Here is a 22,198-nt window from a genome sequence, read left to right as displayed (position 1 = left end):
TGTAGATTAAGCATTGCCCAAGGACATAGTGAGGATCCTTGGTACAACAAGAAGTGCTCAGCAACACATGTGCTGCCAGCCAAGAGACCAAGCGAACCAGCCCAACCGAATTTGGTAAGGGAAGTTAGGGGGCACGCGCCCCTAGATTCCTAACCAATTCTACAGTCTAACTAACTTACCTAATTATCTAAATAAGCTAGGACTAACCGAAATAAACTAACTAGTGTACCCGAAATCCTAAAACCTCACCCGGTGACTCTAGCCTAGTAACTAACTAAAGAAACATACTTGTACCTAACCTAGGATGGTCCAAAGGGGTTGGTTATGGTCCTAGTTACATGGGGGTACTTTAGTAATTACCCTAGGTCACTTAATCAATTAAATTAAAAACTAAATTAATTAACTAAAAATCAAAGTCAAGGCCGGTACCCTTAGAAAAATTTCAGATTTGGCTAAGTCAAATGCTCTCCTATTTTTAGTTAATTTAGGCGGGGCATTTTAGTAATTTAAGTGGAGGGTCTTTTGAATTATTCATAGGAGGACTATATATGTATAGTTTTATACAACTTTTACACGTCCCAAATCAGATCAAACGAAAATTCTCTCAAGAATGCTCTCTTTTCCAAACTCTATTGAAGAACAAGAAAAGCTTAAGGAAGAAGACGAAGGTTTCAAAGTTTCCAATCAGAGTTTCGTGGATTCTTCAACTATAATGTATGGGTTTTTAACTCTTGGGATTCCTTTCCCCAAGAGTTCCTTTCAACATAAGTTTTCAAGAACTTAAAATACTAGGGTTTTTACTCTACAAAATGGATTTTCTTCCTAACCATAGATTTATCATTTCCAATGAAAAGTAAACGTTTTCTATATTCAATTTCACATGAATTGTTGAGTGATTGATTGATAATGTTTGAATGTCATGTGATACATGATCTTTATCTATGTGATGGTTTCAAATGGGTTGTTTGTAGTGTTTGATAACGTGAAAACGTTAAGGTTAGAATTTAAGGTTTTAATGAACCCTTTAATGACCCGTTTACCTTCTGTTATGCTATGTATTGATCTTGTACATGATTTTATGAGTTGTTCTTGATTATGTCATTGAATATTTCACTATGTATGATTATGAATATTGCATGAAGAATAAGATTCTTGGAAGGAAGAGGTAAGCCTTCTAAGTGTGATTAGTCTAAATGTTTATATTAGCCTATAAACTATGATGCTATGCTATGAAAAGTATGTATGATGTTTCTATGTGAATATGCTTGGCTATGAACGTGTTATTTTTGAGATTATGATAAGAATACGAATATACAAGTTATGATACTCTCTTGTATTCTTTACACAAGATGATTATGCCATTTAAATCTCACAAAAGAAAGGTTATGATGAAAGGACAACTCTCATCTAATCTAAAAGATCTTGTGATCATGTTATACAATGAGATAATATCCTATGACCTATTATAAATTAATGATAAAAGAAAACTTAAAGGTTATTTCAGGAAAGTGAGATTAATCTAAGAACCGATAAACTCGATATGGGAAGTGTCCCTTCCCTAGCGGGAAGGTAGGTTCACAATGATTCTCATAAGATTGAGGCTGCTATGTAATGTGGAACTATGGGTCTCTAATACATCTCCTAGTTCTTGAACTATGTTGCCACCACAGGATACTAGCTAGTGGATCCACCTAGAAAGCTATGTCATGTAGGTTCTACTTTGGCTAGTAGACCACCTCTTTTCGGTGTGGGGAAGACACTGATTCCATGTTAGCTCGCATGATCTATGTAGATTTAGACTTCCCTCATGTAAAATTAAATAAAAATAAATGAACCTTGACTAGGGTGACTTAAGGAGTTTGTTTAGTATAGGTAGTGGTATGGGACGCTACCTACACATTGCACTAGTTTACTCTAAGGGAAGTCCTAGGAGATTTTTCTTAAGTAATATGATGATAAGAAAAATACATGTTTATGATATATGATGTTACTCTTCTATGAATTTTGGTTATTATGATAATACTTTATTTGGTTGCATTGCGATACGAAGTGATGACTACTTATGTTACAAGTTACATAAAGCAAGGCTTTACTTATGGTCTCCTATCTTATCTACTCAGTTATGTGGAGTTATGGGGCTTCACATGACCATTGCACTTGTAGGTTGGGGATGGGCTCATTGGTAAATATTTTGTATGTTGTGTCTATATTATCTATTGAATATGAAATACTAACATGACTCTATGAGAATATGTCTTTGATTATGATCATGCTTTAGCGTGTATGTGTTATATGGTATGTGCATTGAAGATTTTCATATGACTTAGCATGTTTTCTTAAGAGATGATAAATGATCCTTTTTCATGCATGTCCTTAAGTGTTATGTCAATATACTCATACTTAGTACATGCGGCGTACTAACCCCATTACATAATATTACTACAACTGTAGGTTCCGTCCATTGAAGTTTAAGGAGGCCGATTTGAAGAAGCTTGGAACTCTTTCTCCAAGTCTTGGTAGGTCCTCATGTTCGGGACGCTATCATTTATTTTCAAGTTTATGAATACTTTAGTAGATATTAGGATTATCTATTTCCATCATGTTTTCTTTGGATTCTTCTGTATGAAGGCCTATATGGAATATTGACTATTTATTGGCTAAGTCTAGATTTGAACTCTTAGATGGTTTTATATATATGAGACAGATCCTTAGAATATCATATGGCTTATGAATGTTAAGTATGAAGTGTAAGTATACTTTAATAGAATGTTAAAAATTATAATTTTTCTGCTAAATTTAACTTATGATTGTGATGAATGCTAAGAAGAGGCTTGTCTGCGACCTCTGAGAGGTTAACGACGCCGGTCTCATCTGGGGTGTATTGTCCGAGTGTGACAGGGTTCTTCTATAAGATGATTTCAATCAATGATTGATGATATAATTAATTTTAACTGAATGATTTTATATCAAATTTCTTATGGTCCCACTCAAATCATTAAATCCTAATTTTGACTATACAATGGGTGATGTGATCATGTCTCTATTGTATTGAATTCTTATGTAGATTGTATAGGGCTGTTGATATATGTATGAATTAGTTTAATATTATATATAGGTTGTCCTAATATGATGAATTTCATGCAAAATTATGTTGGGTCATTAGGTAGTTTGATTATTGGTTTGAATTGGTGTATATGGCTATTGGTAAGAGCCTTTGTGAATTGAATTGGTTGAATTGGCTAAGGATAGGAGGTGTTGATGATGGAATGGTGGTATGTTGAACTAAATTCTTCTATATTGTGTAGTATAGTTATTTCACATGTGATGTTTGGTATGTTCCACTTATGGTGGTGGTGTTTATGTCATATATTTATGAAGAATGTGGCCTCGTCGACATTACTTTATGAATTATGATGTTATCGTGTAATAACTTGTATATGTGATCATTGTGAAGGTCTATATGACTTATGTGTATATATAAAGTCAAAGCATGTGTTCTATTAAATAGATGATAGGTCTCTACAGTAGACTATGGTGATGTCTTAATGTATGTTACTTGATGTTGAAGTATGAATCTTCCTAGTTGACTATATGAGTCTTATGATGAGTTATATTGAAGTTTATATAGGAGTGTGTAGGGTGGCCTGTAGTATACTTGGTTGTCCTCATATGCTACTTGAAGGATATTGTACATGTGATAAGATGATGATGTGTGTGTCTTGTTTGGTAGACCTATGTCCCTCTACTTGATACATGTAGAATATGAAAATGACTTTAGAAGGATAAAGCACATTTGTCATGAATGTGCATGTGTAACTGAAATATGATCTTAAGCATAGTTAAGAAGGTCATTAATGTGGAACCTTCAACCTAGATAGAAGGTTATGATATTCTTGAAGTTGAAAGTCGTAACGGTATCCTTCTTGTGTGAATGATGGACTTAGGGGTTGATTGGTTGGAACGACATGAATCATCCTTAGGAAAGTCATGAAGCTATCCTATTTAACCATTGTGTGACAGCCCTAGTGGACCCCCTTTGATAAGGTGTATTATGATTTGGTTGTGACTTCTATATGGTACCCTTTCATATGCCCTTGTGATTGAATTACTCTATGAGCACAAAGGCTAGCACCGATGAGTATGCTTGGGGAGTGACTTTACTTTAGTTGAGACTAGAGTACAAAGAAACCCTTGATATTCCTTAACTATGTGCCTAAATGAGATGTGTCCTAGTTATACCCTTGGCAAGTAGAATACCCTCCATCGATGTAGGGTTGACTCCAGATTCCATGCGTAGCTAGTATGGTTTATGTCGGTTGTCACAACTGGAGTCTAGACCCTAGCTGAAATCGGCGTCATTAACCTTTCAGAAGTCGCAGATAAGCCTACATACGTCATCATTACATCATCTAGATAAATTTTAGCGGAAAATTTGAACTTTTTGTTTAGTTGAAGTATACTTAGACTTAATTTCATTATCGTTCAAAACAACCATCTAATACCAATACTCAAATGATTGAAATAGTTCATAATTGCATTAAATGTATACTTGCCAAAATGGCACCAATACAATGTCTGAAACAAGTGAGAAAGAAACGCTAGTGGAACATACTCCACTAGCTAATGCCTACGTCTAATGCTAGAATATAATAGTAGGCATCCTCGAAAGCATGAGGTCCTACCAAATCTGGATGAAAGCTCCACGTCCGGATAACTCCAGCGTCGACTCGTAAGTTGTAGCGTCCAGCTGCACCTGCACCTAAAAGTAAAGAGTTGTATGGGATTACTACACACTTATACTAAGTATGGATATATGCAAGCACACGTCAAGGACATTCATGATTAAGAAGATCTCTCTCCTAATGATATGAATTATGGACTTGCCAAATTAGGACATAACATATTTCATATCATTTGTCCATATACCATGAGACCTTGGAATCATGAACTTGACATTAAGACTTTCCAAAATGAGGGCTCAACATATAGGACCTCAACTAGGGAGCCTTCTTTAGCAAGCACAGAGTCTGCTTCATTCATTCATACGTACTTCATTTTCATTTCGTTCGTAAGCTAGTGTAAACTCCAGTCATACCTAGTGTCATTACTTAAGTCTAGCTCACCCCTTTATAATCCTATCCTAACACCTTTGGTATCGTTCATTTCATTATATGTATTACTTGAGTCTGGCCTTATTCTTTATTTGGGAACTTTAACCTTAACCGACATAGATCGTGTGAGAATCATGAAATCCAGTGTTTAACCCCACACCGTAAAGAGGTGAAATCATCGAGCAAAGTGAACCAAAACATGCTAGCGTATATAGGGAATCGAACCCTGCTAGAACCATATATTGGCAGTATAGGTTCAAAGACTAGGAGATATAAGGAGACCCATACCCGTCTAGACAGTCTCATCTCATGAGAATTATACGAATCTCTGCCTTCCCTAAAGAAGAAAAAACGACTCATAGCTAGACTATCAGTGCTCAGTATAAAGTTGTATTATATCCATCTCATACATCATAGAAGCTAGCTTCTAGCATGAGTCATCATAGATCATTAGATTATTTCTCATCTCATCATTACGTATGAAGTGTCAATTTTCCTTACACTTACATATAGAGTGTGATTAAGACTTGTCTCTTAATAATCAACACTCTCTTAGCTGAGTAATTTTGGTGACCTTATAGGCGTAGGTACAACTTGTCTCACTTGCACTAGCCTTATATATGGTGCCACCCTTTTCTCTCTTAACATTTTTCCGTTTCATCTTACACACCTTTCATTATTTGTTCATCGTATAACATACATATGCTATCTTGGAGTTTACATTGAGGGATAGAGAGAGAGAGAGTTTGATTTCAAGAATAAAAAGCTGTCATATAACAACATTTCTTCTTTTTATCACTCCAAACATCTAAAGTCAAGGTCTATACCCGAGTTCAGAGCGATAAGGCCAAAAAATTGAGTAAACTTTTCAAAAGGGTACAAAATTGATTATGAAACCAAAATGACAACATTTGAATCAAACTGTTGACGGTGTTAAATTTTATGTGTAAGACTCATGCTAGAATGAGTCTTACATTTCCCTTTTGTAAGAAAGATGGTCAGAGTTTTTTAAAAAATAATTAATTTACCGCATCACTATTAATAATATGTCCTCCATATTATTAAATTATATATTTTTTAAAAAAAACTATCAAACGTGATCGCAATCACTTGCATTTTTATTTACATATAAATAGTAAAAATAAAAAAATATAAACACGAAATGCAAAAACAAGCATAGGTATACAATATTTATTTACAGAAAATTCAAATCATTTCAATTTTTTTATGCAGATCATATCATTTATTTTAAGGATAAAATAGATTTTTATTCTTGGCAAGGAAGATACATATTTATATTTTTAGAAGCAAGTAAAGGGCCAAATAAGAAAAGGTTTGATATTGTTTTTCTAAAATTGGAAGATAGACCTTTTGAGTAGTTCAAAAAAATATTTGACCCTTTTAATAATTTTGAATTTTAAATTATTTTATTAAAAGTTGTTTACTAAAATAAATTTATTCTAGACAATTGTGTTAGTCAGAGACGTCGCCTCAACAGTTTGACTATAATTGTATTCAGTGAAGATGATCAACTATTGATCCTTACCATTATTATCCATTTCTATCCATAATTTTTTTTTTAAAAAAACATAAAATTTGTTGTGAAGTTAAATATTTTGACACAAACAAAGGAAGAAATCATGTTATTTCATCAATAGAGAATCCTGCTATTTCCATTAGTAAAACAAGAATGATGAAAACAAGACGTGTTCATTTGTTATTGTCTTACATATTTTGTGTTATGATTCTTGTTGGAGCTGCAGATAACATACCTAGAGATTTAACCTTTAAAAGATGGAAAAACGATTGTTTCGTCAGCTGGAAATTTTGAATTGGAATTTTTCTCCCCGACTCCAACATCGAGTAAACGATACGTGGGAATATGGTTCAACAAAGTATCTATATAGACAGTGGTATGGTTTGCTAATAGAGACACACCACTCAATGATAAAAATGGTATGCTCAATTTTACGGCACAAGGAAATGTTACTCTTGTAAATGGTTCTGGCACTGTTGTTTGGTCTTCCAATACCACAAGACGCGTGCAAAATCCAATAGCACAGCTTCTAGATTCAAGCAACCTTGTTGTTAGAGAAAACGCAAGCGAGAATTATGTATGGCAAAGTTTTGACTACCCTGGTGACACTGCTTTGCCTGGAGTTAAGATTGGGATAGATCTTAAGACTTGTTTTCGTCGTTTCCTCTACTCACGGAAGAGCAGAAATGACCCTTCTAATGGTGACTATAGTTTCATATTTGATCCTTATGGATTCCCACAACCATTTTTCATGAACGGTTCCATCCGTCGTTTCAGGGTTGGAGCATGGAATGGTGAAAGCTTTGCTAATTCGCAATCTCTAATAACAAGTCCTTATAAATACATATTTGCATCCGATCCAGATCAAGTATACTTTACTTATGAACTCACTGACACTTATGTTATTGCAAGGGTAGTGATGCAACTAAATGGATTTCTAGAGCTTTCGACATAGATTAATATTCAAACTCAGAATTGGGATAACTTTGGTAGTGCACTAGCAGACAACTGTGACATTTATGCTTAGTATAATGCATATGGATTGTGCAACAATGGAAACTCTCCAATCTGCAGTTGTTTGGATAAATTTGAACCCAAATATCTAATAGAATGGGCAAAGGGAAATTGGTCAGATGGCTGTGTTAGAAAGACAACAATATTTAATTGCCAAAAGGAAGTTGAATTCTTAAAGTATTCAGGCATCAAGTTGCCAGACACTCGATTTTCCTTGTACGCTCGAGGAGTAACTCTCAAGTCATTTTGAGGAATTGTGCTTGAGAAACTGTTCATGTGTGGCCTATGCAAAACTAGACGTAACAGGGACAAGTGAAGACTGCTTGCTTTGGTTTGATGAGCTGATGGATATCAGATAGTTTGGTTCTAGTAGACAAGATATTATATAAAGTTGGACTCTTCTGAGAGAGAGATAAGTACAGGTTGGTCTGCTTTTTTACACAAGTCTTGAATTTTCTACACCAAATTGAACTGCCTATTAAAAAATTGAAAACACAAAGATTCCTACTTATCACACTAAGATGAATTTATATCAATATTCATACAGAAACTCCATTAAAGATATTTTAAAGAAATTGAGAATCAGCTTGCCATTGGCGGCATTAAGTCTTCTCTTAGTGCTATGCTTGATCTTGTACATTAGGCGTACCAAGAACAAGAAGAAGCAAGAGGAGGAGAATAAGAACCAACAACATTTTAGTGAAGGTAAACCGGATATTTTGCTACATTTAAATTCGAATTAAGTGGCTGGAATTGATGGTAAATGAAATTCAATTATATCATTATTTTGACAGGAAGCTCTAAATTGTTGTATGTTAATAAAAGCAAAAATGATGATCTAGATTTACTATTATTTGATTTTGCCACTATCTTGGCCGCTACCAATAATTTTTCTTTGAGCAACAAGCTTGGAGAGGGTGATTTTGGACATGTTTACAAGGTAACGATGTTAACTACTACTCTTTTCTTTTTCTCTAATCAAATTGCTCATCTTCAAAGTAGTATATATGCTGGAACATTGACAAAATTTTGGAATATTTAAAAGCAAACAAGTTTTCGATTAGAAAATATATCTCCCATTCTCCAGAAATGTCATTAAAAGTTAATTCCACTACAAACAATCTATCTAAAAAAGTTGACCAAGAATTTTTCAATCGAAAAACTAGAAAAGCTAATTGTCTGAGAAAATGTAGGTTGCGCTGAAAGATGGGCAAGAAAAAGCAGTAAAGAGACTATCAAGATACTCAGCACAGGGAACTGATGAGTTCAAGAATGAGGTTATCTTTATTGCTAAACTCCAGCATCGGAATCTAGTGAAGCTTTTAGGTTGTTGTATCCAAGCAGAAGAAAAAATGTTGGTTTATGAGTACATGCCTAATAATAGCTCATATTGGTTCCTTTTTGGTTGGTTCTCACTTCTCTCAACTCTTAATAGATTTGATTATCCGTAGTAATAGTTCAATCAGCTGCAGATGAATTCAGTTATAACTTCTATGAACTCTTGATTTTTCCAGATACAGATAGGAGGTCACTGCTTGATTGGCCTAAGTGCTTCCATATTTTTAATGGAATTGCTCGTGGACTTCTCTATCTTCATCAAGACTCAAGATTGCGGATAATCCACAGAGATCTTAAACCTAGAAATGATTTGCTAGACATTAATATGAACCCGAAGATATCTGACTTTGGCATGGCAAGAAGTTTCGGAAGAAATGAGATTGGAGCCATGACAACAAGAGTGGTTGGAACATAGTAATGATCTTTACACCAAAGAGTTACGGAAAAGATAATTTTCTTTGTTTGTGATTATACTTACTTTCATTGTTTAGCATTATTCTACAGCGGGTACATGTCTCCAGAGTATTCAGAAGAAGGGAAATTCTCAGTAAAATCAGATGTTTTTAGCTTTGGAGTTGTAATTTTGGAGATTTTAAGCGAGACGAGAAATAGAGGGTTCGTTCATCCATAGCGTCACCATAATCTTCTAGGACATGTAGGAACTCATCTTACACATATACGCTAAAAATTATGCAAGTTAAAATATAGCATCTAACAACTGCATGATATTAAATTTATGTTCGATGACAGGTGTGGATCCACTTCAAAGAAGGCAGGGTTATGGATGTAATAAATACACATCTAAAGGAGTTATGCAACAACCAATGTGAAGTGCAAAGATCTGTCCATATAGGTCTATTGTGTGTGCAGCAGTGTCTAGAAGATAGGCCTAGCATGTCATCAGTTGTGTTGATGTTGTCTAGTGATGTTCCATTACCGTCACCTAATGAGCCTTGTTTTTTACTAGTAGAAGCCGATTCGGTGAAGTTAATAGTTCATCTAGAAAGCTTGGCGAACATTCTAGAAATCAAGTAAGCATCACACTATTTGATGCTAGATAGGATATATATATATATGTATATTATTTGCTTGTGGAGGCTGTTGGGAAAACGCGGACGAGCACAAAAATATATATGATAAAAGTAATGGAAATAAAATGGGAAAATAACGACACCAAAAATTTTACGTGGAAACCCTTTTGAATAAGGGAAAAAAACCACGAGCCAAGAGGAGCAACTGATATTACTATAGTAAGGAATTTTACACTGTGTAGTCACGAATACAATACTCAAAGTGACTACTACACACTCAAAAGGAACAACACTCCGTCTTACTAAAATATCGCTCACACTCTATTTTTCTTCACAAACTATTTTCTTATATAGTCTATGGAATACCTCACTTTGCTCTCAAAATGGTTTTTCTCTCTAATTTGGTGTATACTACAAATGAGAAAGAATGCTCTATTTATAGAAGGATAAAACCATGCTTATGTCACTAATGACATAGGTAAATATAGCAAAGTCAAAAATGGTTGCAAATCTTACCAATTTGCCAACTACCAAATCTTTTCTTTTCAACTCCAATTACTATTCCTTTTTAACAATTGCTTGTACCAATTGAATAACTAAAGTTGACTAAAAAAATGGGATGGATTCAACAAATCTCCCCCACTAGTCCCATTTACTGGAAAAAAGTATCTTCAACTTCTTTAGAGAGAGCTCAAACCCACAAGTTCTTTGCATAACTCGAACTTGTCTTTCGGTATCATCTTGGTCAGCATATCTGCAGGATTTTCACTTGTGTGAATCTTTTTGACGTGAAATGATTCATTCTTCACTTTCTCACGAATCGAATGATATCTAACGTCAATGTGTTTTGTTCTTGCATGGTACATGGAGTTCTTGCTCAAGTCTATTGCACTCTGGCTGTCACAATAGACAATATACTCTATCTTATACAAACCAAGCTCTTGAAGAAATCGCTTTAGCCATATAATCTCCTTGCCGGCTTCAGTAGCCGCAATATACTCAGCCTCAGTTGTAGATAGTGCAACACACTTCTGCAACTTTGACTGCCATGATATAGCTCCCCCTGAAAAAGTAAACAAATATCCAGTAGTGGATTTTCTGTTATCAAGGTCACCTGCCATATCAGAATCTGTATAGCCTTTCAAGATTGGATTTGATGCTCCAAAACACAAGCATTCATCTGAGCTTCCTCTAAGATACCTGACTATCCACTTCACAGCTTCCCAATGCTCTTTTCCCGGATTTTCGAGAAACAAATCCAACTGCTTGAGCATTATCAGGTCTAGTGCACACCATTGCATACATTATACTTTCGACAACGGAGGAATATGGAACTTTGGCCATGTTCTCTTTTTCCTCCCTAGCTGTAGGACACATCTTCTTGCTCAACTTCATATGACCAGCAAGAGGTATACTAACAGGCTTAGCATTCTTCATATTGAAGCGCTCCAGTACACGTTCAATCTTCTTCTGGGACAAATAAATCTTCCTTTTATCTCTAAGATGAGTAATTTTCATGCCCAAAATTTTCTTGGCATGACCCAAGTCTTTCATAGAAAAAGATTTACACAACTCTTTCTTCAGCTCGTCAATCTTGGAAGTATTCTTGCCCACAATCAACATATCATCCACATACAACAAAAGGATGATAAAATCATTGTCAGAAAATTTTTGTACAAATACGCAATGATCTGAAGAAGCCTTCTTATAGCCTTGCTCCCCCATAACAGATTCAAACTTTTTGTACCACTGTCTGGGAGCTTGTTTTAGGCCATAGAGACTTTTTTTTGAGTTTGCATACAAAATTTTCTTTACCATCTATTTTGAAGCCCTTAGGTTGTTCCATACAAATCTCTTCTTCTAGGTCACCATGAAGGAAAGCCGTCTTCACATCCATCTGTTCAATCTCTAAATTAAGACTAGCAGCCAAACCTAGAACTATGCAAATCGAGGACATTTTCACAACAGGAGAAAATATTTCGTCAAAGTCAATACCTTTCCTTTGACTGAATCCCTTAACAACCAATCTAGCTTTGTACCTGGGCTTCAAGTTATGTTCTTCAACTTTAACTTTGAACACCCACTTGTTCTTCAAAGCACTCATGCCCTTGGGCAATTTTACCAACTCATAAGTGTGGTTCTCATGCAAAGACTTCATCTCGTCTTGCATGTCTTCAATCCATTGATTTTTGTGCTCATCTTCCATGGCCTCCTCATAACATTCAGGTTCTCCCCCGTCGGTGAGTAACACATACCCATTGGGTGAATAACGGGAGGAAGGAAAACGTTGTCTTATGGACCTCCGAAGCAGAATATTTGATTCGTCCACAACTTCATGAGCAACAGGATCATCAATAACAATATCATTGTTATTATCAACATCAACATGTTGATTCGATACATGATTCTATGCATCACCATGATTATCAAACCCAACAACATCATGCACACTTCTGTGAGGAACTTCATCATGATGAACTATACCATCAAAACTTGAAGATTCTACCTTCTCCGCTTTGTCAATATCATCAATTGTTTGATTCTCCATGAAAATAATATCACGGCTTCTCACAAGTTTCTTTTCAATTGGATCATATAGCCTATAACCAAATTCATCTAGGACATATCCAATGAAGATGCATTGCCTTGTCTTGGCATCTAATTTTGACCTCTCATCTTTCGGCACATGTACAAAAGCTTTGCAACCAAATACTCTCAAATGGTCATAGAAAACATCCTTTCCATACCAAACACTATTTGGTACATTACTTTGCAAAGCAACAACATGAGATAGATTAATAACATGTGCAGCGGTCAATAAAGCCTCACCCCAAAATAAGTTCGGCAACTTTGTTTCAGAAAGCAAACATCTAACTCTTTCCATCAAGGTCCTGTTCATCCTCTCAGCCAAACCATTAAGCTGAGGAGTCTTGGGAGGAGTCTTCTGGTGTCTAATACCTTGATGCTTGCAGTATTCGTCAAATGGTCCACAATATTCACCACCATTATCAGTACGAATACATTTCAATTTCTTTCCAGTTTCTCTTTCAACTGAAGCCTGAAACTTTTTAAAGACACCTAACACTTGGTCTTTAGTCTTCAAGACATAGACCCAAAGTTTTCTCGAGCAATCATCAATTAAAGTGACAAAGTAAAGTGCACCACCCAATGTCTTTGTCTTCATTGGACCACATAAATCAGAGTGCACTAACTCAAGCAACTCTGTCTTTCTCAAAGGAGGGTAGGACTTAAAGGAAACTCTATTTTGTTTACCAGCCAAGCAGTGCTCACATTTTTCTAATTTAGCACTTTGGAAATATGACAATAATTTCTTCTTGGCTAGAACATTAAGCCCTTTCTCGCTAATGTGGCTAAGCCTCTTGTGCCATAATGTTGAAGAACTATCGCTCTCAACCGCATTCACCATATCAACACAAGCAGAGGCCGTAGTCCAGTATAGACCACGACGTTTGTTACCACGAGCCACAACCAAGGAACCCTTAATGAGCTTCCATTTTCCATCACCGTTGGTACTAACATATCCTTCATCATCTAAAACACCAATAGAAATTAGGTGCAGACGAACATCAGGAGCATGTTTCACATTGTTCAAAACTAGTTTAGTTCCAACACTAGTTTCCAAAAAAATTGTACCAACACCAACCACCCTACCCATACTCAAGGTTCCAAAATCACCAGGAGTGTAGGAAGAGAAAAAATTCTTCCTTGATGTCACATGAGATGCGGCACCAGTTTCCACAACCCAGCTTGACTCATCACAAGCAATATTTATCATGTTTGCATCAAGAACGGTAACAAGATCTTCGGTGGTGACGGTGGCTAAGCAATTTTCATTGCCATCTTTTTTAGTTTCCTCTTTGTTTTTGTTCTCCCTCTTCAAGTTCCTGCAGAACTTCTTTGTGTGCCCTTTCATGCCACAATGATAGCACTCAATATCCTTAAGTATGCCTTTGGATTTGCTCATATTTTGTTCTCTATGCTTGGAACCACGAATTTTATTTCTCCCCCTGGGGCCAGTTATCAGGACATCCGACGATTTTTCTTCTCATCTCTTCGTTCAAGACACTACTCTTGGCGGAATCCATAGAGATCACACCATCTGGAGCAGAATTTGACAAAGACGTTCTAAATGTTTCCCAAGAATCTGGTAGGGAACCAAGTAGAAGCAAGCCTTGAATTTCTTCATCAAATTTGATGCCCATAGCAGATAATTGGTTCATAATCCCCTGAAACTTATTCAGATGGTCTGTCATCGGAGAACCATCATGATACTTCAAACTCAACATCTGCTTTATTAAGAACATTTTGTTGTTGCCAGTCTTCCGAGCATACAAACTTTCTAGATGCTCCCATAGGGTTCGAGCATGTGTTTCCCTAGAAATATGGTTCAACACATTATCGTCGACCCATTGCCTAATCAATCCACAAACTTGTCTATGCAACAGATTCCACTCTTCATCTGTTCTATTATCAGGCTTTACAGTGGTAAATACTGGTTTTTAAAAATTCTTAACATAAAGCAGATCTTCCATTTTTCCCTTCCAAATGGCATAATTAACACCATTCAAAGTAACCATTCTACTTGTGTTGGCTTCCATTGTTTTTTCCAAAAAATATAGTTATAGCAAATCAAAGTAAATCTTTTCTGATGTGGAAGTTTAGACTGTGCTGCAACCACAGAGCATACTCAGATAAAATCTTGGCTCTGATACCAGTTTGTTGGGAAAACGCGGACGAGCATAAAAATTTATATGATAAAAGTAATGGAAATAAAATGGGAAAATAACGACACCAAAAATTTTACGTGGAAACCCTTTTGAATGAGGGAAAAAACCACGAGCCAATAGGAGCAACTGATATTACTATAGTTAGGAATTTTACACTGTGTAGTCACGAATACAATACTCAAAGTGACTACTACACAGTCAAAAGGAACAACACTCTTTTGGTTTCCGTCTTACTAAAATATCGCTCACACTCTATTATTCTTCACATACTATTTTCTTATATAGTCTATGGAATACCTCACTTTGCTCTCAAAATGGTTTTTCTCTCTAATTTGGTGTATACTACAAATGAGCAAGAATGCTCTATTTATAGAAGGATTATACATTGCTTATGTCACTAATGACATAGGTAAATATAGCAAAGTCAAAAATTGTTTCAAATCTTACCAATTTGCCAACTACCAAATCTTTTCTTTTCAACTCCAATTACTATTCCTTTTTGACAATTGCTTGTACCAATTGAATAGCTAAAGTTGACTAAAAAAATGGGATGGATTCAACAGAGGCTAGTTTCACAAACTTAGAGTGTCACTAACGTTTTGTGTGACACTCAACAAATTATTCACAAATCTAATTACAGTGATGGGATATGACACTATGATTTATTTACTTAATTCTTTACTTGATAGAGCTCAACACAGCTTCCGATTGTGAATATGTCAAAGAGTGCTTTCTCAATCTAATTATCTATATTACCCTCACTATGTGTTGAGTAAATTTGTCATAATTGTACAAAGAGCGTGGACAACTCTTTTTCAAAAGAAGTACAGTTGATAGAATTTTAATGAACAACTTGATGGTTATCAACAGGCTGGTCAATCTAATGACAAAAAGTTTTACCCTTTTAATTATTTTTGAATCTTAAATTATTTTTTATTGAAAAGCTTTTTACTAAAAAAAATTATTGATGGCTGCTGTGGTGACCATGTTTCTAGACAATTGTGTCAGTCAGAGACGTCGTCTCAACAGTTTGACAATAATTGTATTCATGAAGTTGACCAACCATTGATCTGTACCATTATTATCTCTCCCAATCCATATTTTCTAAGTAAATTGAATTATTAATTATTTCTAGTGTTTAAACAGATAACCTTTAAAAATATAAAATTTGATGAGAAGTTAAATATTTTGAAATCATGCTATTTCATCAATAATCCCTGCTTATTATTGAAGGATGAAATTGAGAATTTTTGCAATTTCTTTTAGTAAAGCAACGATGATGGAAACCAATATATCTTCATTTGTCATTGTCGTACATATTTTTTGTTTTAATTCTTATTAGAGCTGTAGATAACATATCTAACGATGAACCTCTAAGAGATGGAAAAACAATTGTTTTGTCAGGTGGAAATTTTGAGTTGGGATTTTTTTACCCAACTCCAACATCGAGTAAACGATACGTGGGTGTTAGCGGAAACGTGAAACTAAAGAACAAGGAAGAACAACAATATTTAACGTGGTTCGGATCAAAATGATCCTACGTCCACCAAAGAACAACTGCACCAATATTTATTTCACTATACAAAGAATATAAGTGAAATACTACAAGAGAGAGAACACAATGCCTTAGAAGGTGAGAAGGCAAGTGAAAGGATAATTTGAAAATGAATTAAGAGCTACCTATTTATAGGAATAAATTCATCCTATTGATGTCATCCATGACATCGCTATGTGTCAAAATTGTCAAGGTTAAGATAGCAAACCATTTTATGGTTTGCCTAACTTTCACCTACCAAGATACAATCTTTGACTTGTATTTTGTACTAATTATCTTCCTACCAAATATTCATATTAATTCATCTTCCATTTAGTTTGATTCCACAAGAACCAAAACCAACTCTTTCAATCTCCACCTTGGTTTGTGTTCCAAGCATGCGTATAAACAACTCCGGCCAAAACTTCTAAGCTTACTGGGCAATCCCATTGTAAGAAACAAGAAGAATCAAACCTTTGTTGAACATACCAGCTCCACCTAGCAGTTGTTCTCTTAGAGTTGCATCATACTCCCGCCAAGTCCTTGCAGTGTGCAAACTTGGCAAGCGGGACTATTTTGGTCAACATGTCTGCAGCGTTATCGTCTGTGATAACCTTCTCAACCTTGATAGCTCCCTTTTCTACGACATCTCGAATAAAATGAAATCTGACATCAATGTGTTTGGTGCGCTCATGAAATCTTTGATTTTTAATCAAATGAATAGCACTTTGACTATCACATTTTAGAATTGATTTAAGCTGAGCTGAACTCAATTCTGCCACCAAACCTTTCAACCAGATAGCTTCTTTCACTGCCTCCGTTGCTGCCATATATTCTGCCTCTGTTGTAGACAAAGCGACAATCGACTGTAAAGTCGATTTCCAACTAACGGCACTGCCAACGAGAGTAAAGATGTATCCAGTTGTGGACCTCCTTCGATCAAGATCCCCTGCATAGTCAGAATCAACATAACCGAGAATTGAAATACCTTCACTTTTCCGAAAGGTTAGGCCAACATCAGGAGCTCCTTTGAGATATCTCAATATCCACTTGACAGCTTCCCAATGCCTTTTTCCTGGATTTGCCATGTACTTGCTTACTACACTTACAGATTGGGCAATATCTGGACGTGTGCATACCATAGCATACATAATGCTACCAACTGCACTCGCATAAGGAACCTTTGACATATGCTCCACCTCATCCATAGATTGAGGCATTTGTAACTCTGAAAGCTTGAAATGAGAAGCTAAAGGTGTACTTACAGGCTTGCTCATATCCATATTGAATCTTTCAAGAACTTTTCGGATGTACCTCTTCTGAGAAAGATGTACAACACCATTTTCTCTTGAAATTTCCATTCCAAGGATTTTCTTTGCAACTCCTAGATCCTTCATGTCAAATTCCTTGCTCAACAGTTTCTTCAAAATATTTATCTCTGTGATGTTGTTAGCAGCAATAAGCATATCATCAACATACAACAAAAGATAAATCATAGAGTTACCAGACATCTTCTTGTGATACACACAACTATCAAATGCACTCCTCGAAAATCCATGTGTAGTCATGAATGCATCAAACCTCTTGTACCACTGTCTAGGGGATTGCTTCAAACCATACAAAGACTTCTTCAGTTGGCATACATGGTCTTCTTTTCCTTCAGCTAGGAAACCTTCAGGCTGATCCATATAGATTGTCTCTTCTAGATCACCATGTAAAAAAGCAGTTTTGACATCAAGCTGTTGAAGCTCTAAATCAAATTGTGCAACCAATGCTAGCAGCACGCGAATTGAGCTATGTTTCACGACTGGAGAAAAGATCTCATTGTAGTCAATTCCCTCCTTCTGACTGAAACCCTTTGCAACCAATCTCGCCTTGAACCTAGCAGCTTCCACTTCTGGAATACCTTCTTTCTTTTTGTAGACCCATTTGCATCCAACTGTCCTCATCCCCTTTGGCCTTTTAACTAAGACCCATGTCTCATTTCTGTGAAGAGACTCCATCTCTTCCATCATGGCCAACTGCCATTGTGCAGCATCTTTGCAAGAAGTTGCTTCAATATACGAAGAGGGCTCGAGATCCTTAATCTCTTCTTCTGCAGCTACGAACGCTTGTGCAATCAGATTTTCTTGCTCTATAAGACGTTCCGGTTTCCGTATCCGCCTTTTGTCCCTTCCCTTCGCAATTGTGTATGGTTCATTGGAAGCAAGTTCTTCTGCATCTTTTGACTCATCACTTTGAGTCTCTTGATCCCGTTTCTTGGTAAGCTCCACCGGTAGCTCCACCTGCTCGTTGTTCTCGTTTCTAGATAACTCCATAGAAACTTTACGAGGATCAAGTATAGAGGATTCATCAAAGGTAACATCTCTACTAACTACAAATTTGAGTAAAGACAAACACCATAGTTTGTACCCTTTTACTCCATCAACATACCCTACGAATATGGCCTTTTTAGCCCTTGGTTCAAGCTTACCTTCATTAACATGATAATAAGTTGGACACCCAAATATTCGCAAGTATGAATAGTTAGAGGGTTCACCTGACCAGACCTCATTCGGAGTCTTAAAGTCAATCGCTGATGCTGGAGACCGATTGACAATATGAGAAGCAGTATGAACTGCTTCAGCCCAAAATACTTTGGACATCTTAGCTTGTAAGAGCATACAACGAGCCTTCTCAAGAAGAGTTCTGTTCATTCTCTCGGCAACTCCATTCTGCTGTGGTGTGTGCCTGACCGTCTTATGCCTTGCGATCCCATGAACCTTGCAGAAATCATTGAACTCTTCACTGCAAAACTCCAAGCCATTGTCCGTGCGAAGATACTTGATTTTCCTCTCAATTTGATTTTCAACCAAAATCTTCCACTCTTTAAATGCTTCAAAAGCATCACCTTTTGTCTTCAGGAAACGCACCCAAACCTTTCGTGAAAAATCATCAATGAATGTGAGAAGATACCTCTTTCCTCCCTTTGATGGAAGCTTAGAGGGACCCCATAAATCTGAATGGATGTAGTCTAGCACCCCTCCCGTCTTGTGCTTGCCAGTGCTGAAGCTGACCTTTTTCTGCTTCCCTAAGACGCAGTGCTCACAAAATTCAAGTGTGCTGATCTTCTCACCATTCAAAAGGTTGCGGTTGCTCAACATCTCCAATCCTCGTGCGCTCATATGGCCTAGTCTCATGTGCCATAATTTTGCCTTGTCATCATTAGATAACTGCACTGTAGATGCATTTACAGAGCCAATAATGGTGCTTCCCGCAAGTGTGTAGAGGCCATCCTCCAGCTTGGCCTTCAACATGACTAAAGACCCTTTAGTCACTTTCATAGTTCCTCCTTCACTCATGTACTTATAGCCTTGTTTATCTAAAGTACCCAGGGAGATCAAATTCTTCTTTAGATCAGGAACATGACGGACTTCTGTAATAGTCCTCATGATTCCATCATGGCAGCGAACATGAACTGAACCAATGCCAACTATTTTACAAGTTGCATTATTGCCCATTAATACAGTTCCTCTGCTTGTTTCATAGCTGCTGAACCAATCTTTTCGGAATGTCATATGCAGAGTACAACCAGAGTCTAAGATCCATTTGTTGTCATAGACTCCATTATTGCATGATGTTGTTAGTACATAATCATCATCATTATCATGTACTTTCTCAACAATGGATGCACTCGCCTTTTCTTTGGACTTCGACATAGGGCAATCTCGTTCAAAGTGCCCCTTCTTGTGACAGCCCCAACACTCCGCATTCTTTTTGTTCACACGAGACTTTGATCTGTACTTCGATTTGCTCCTTCCCTTTTGGCTAGTACGACCTCTTACAAAGAGTCCACTAGCTTCGTCACTTTTGTCTCCTTCAAAATGCATCCGCACATCACAAGAGTTTAGTGCTTGCCGCACTTGCTCAAGTTTAATAGGTTGTTTGCTATACATCATTGAATTCTCAATATCACGATATTTTGAAGTCAATGAAAATAGTAAAGAACATGCAAGTGTCTCCTCGTCCTTTTTAATTCCAGCAGTTTGTAAGTCCATCACAAGTTTATTGAACGCATCTAGATGGTCTTGCAACAAAGTACCTGAATCCATCTTAAATGTATGAAGACGCCGTTGTAACAACATCCTTGTTGTCACTGACTGGTCCTGGTAAAGCCCTTCCAGCTTTTCCCATAACTCTTTGGCCGTCTCTTCGGTACTTGTACTCACTTCACAAAGTACGTTAGGTGCAAGGGACAGTTGGATTGCACTCAATGCATCTCCTTCAATCTTTTCCTTGTCGGAATCCGATATCTTATCGGGGTACTTTCCGTCAATAGCATGGATTGAACCTTCCCTCCGCACTAACGCTATCATCTGGATTTTCCAGATATTGAAGTTGTTGCGCCCACTAAATCTATCAATTTCAAACTTCATGGAACTCATTTTTTTTATTTTTTCTTCCTTTTCTACTACAATGTATTTGGAACTACAGAAAACCAAAGTAATCCTTTTCTGATGTGGAAGTTCAGACTGTGCTGCAACCACAGAGCATACTCAGACAGAACCTTGCTCTGATACCAATTGTTAGCGGTAACGTAAAACTAAAGAACAAGGAAGAACAACAATATTTAACGTGGTTCGGATCAAAATGATCCTACGTCCACCAAAGAACAACTGCACCAATATTTATTTCACTATACAAAGAATATAAGTGAAATACTACAAGAGAGAGAACACAATGCCTTAGAAGGTGAGAAGGCAAGTGAAAGGATAATTTGAAAATGAATTAAGAGCTACCTATTTATAGGAATAAATTCATCCTATTGATGTCATCCATGACATCGCTATGTGTCAAAATTGTCAAGGTTAAGATAGCAAACCATAATATGGTTTGCCTAACTTTCACCTACCAAGATACAATCTTTGACTTGTATTTCCTACTAATTATCTTCCTACCAAATATTCATATTCATTCATCTTCCATTTAGTTTGATTCCACAAGAACCAAAACCAACTCTTTCAGTGGGAATATGGTTAAACAAAGTATCTGTACAAACAGTGGTATGGGTTTCTAATAAAGACACTCCACTCAACGATAAAAATAGTATGCTCAATTTTACAACCCAAGGAAATCTTACTCTTACAAATGGCTCTGGCAGTGTTGTTTGGTCCTCCAATACCACAAGACGCGTGCAAAATCCAATAGCGCAGCTTCTAGATTGAGGCAATCTTGTTGCTAGAGAAAGTGCAAGCGAGAATTATGTATGGCAGAGTTTTGACTATCCTGGTGAAACAGCTTTGCCTGGAGTTAAGATTGGGATCCATCTTAAGACTTTTTTTCGTCGTTTTCTCTATTCATGGAGAGAATAAATGACCCTTCGTATGGTGAATATAGTTTTATATATGATCCTAATGGATTCCCACAGACATTTCTCATGAATGGTTCCATCCAACGCTTCAGGGGTGGAGCATGGAATGGTAGAAGCTTTGCTAATTCACCATCTCAACTACCAAGTCCTTCTTATAAATACATATTTGGTTCCGATCCAGACCAAATATACTTTACTTATGAGCTCATTTACTTTTCTGCCATTGCCAGGGTAGTGATGCAAGTAAATGGGCTTCTAGAGCTTTCAACATAGAATAATAAAACTCAGAATTGGGATAACTTTGGTAGCTCACCAGCAGACAACTATGACATTTATTCCCTGTGTCACGCATATGGTTTGTGCAACAATGGAAACTCTCCAATCTGCAGTTGTTTGGATAAATTTGAAACCAAATATCCAAAAGAATGGGCAAAGGGAAATTGGTCAGGTGGTTGGGTTAGAAAGACACCGATATTGAATTTCCAAAAGAAAGTTAAATTCTTACATGTTTAGGCATAAAGTTGCCAGATACTCG

At 36.5% G+C, this 22,198-nt stretch overlaps 1 pseudogene; it reads left to right on the top strand.

Annotated features, from left to right (window-relative positions):
• Window positions 1-6,901: 6,901 nt before the first annotated feature.
• On the top strand, window positions 6,902-10,061 carry LOC107010804 (annotated as a pseudogene).
• The last annotated feature ends 12,137 nt before the right edge of the window (window positions 10,062-22,198 follow it).

This window comes from Solanum pennellii, chromosome 2, assembly GCF_001406875.1.
Source record: "Solanum pennellii chromosome 2, SPENNV200".
Taxonomy (NCBI): Eukaryota; Viridiplantae; Streptophyta; class Magnoliopsida; order Solanales; family Solanaceae; genus Solanum; species Solanum pennellii.
This window is presented reverse-complemented; position numbering and strand designations above follow the sequence as displayed.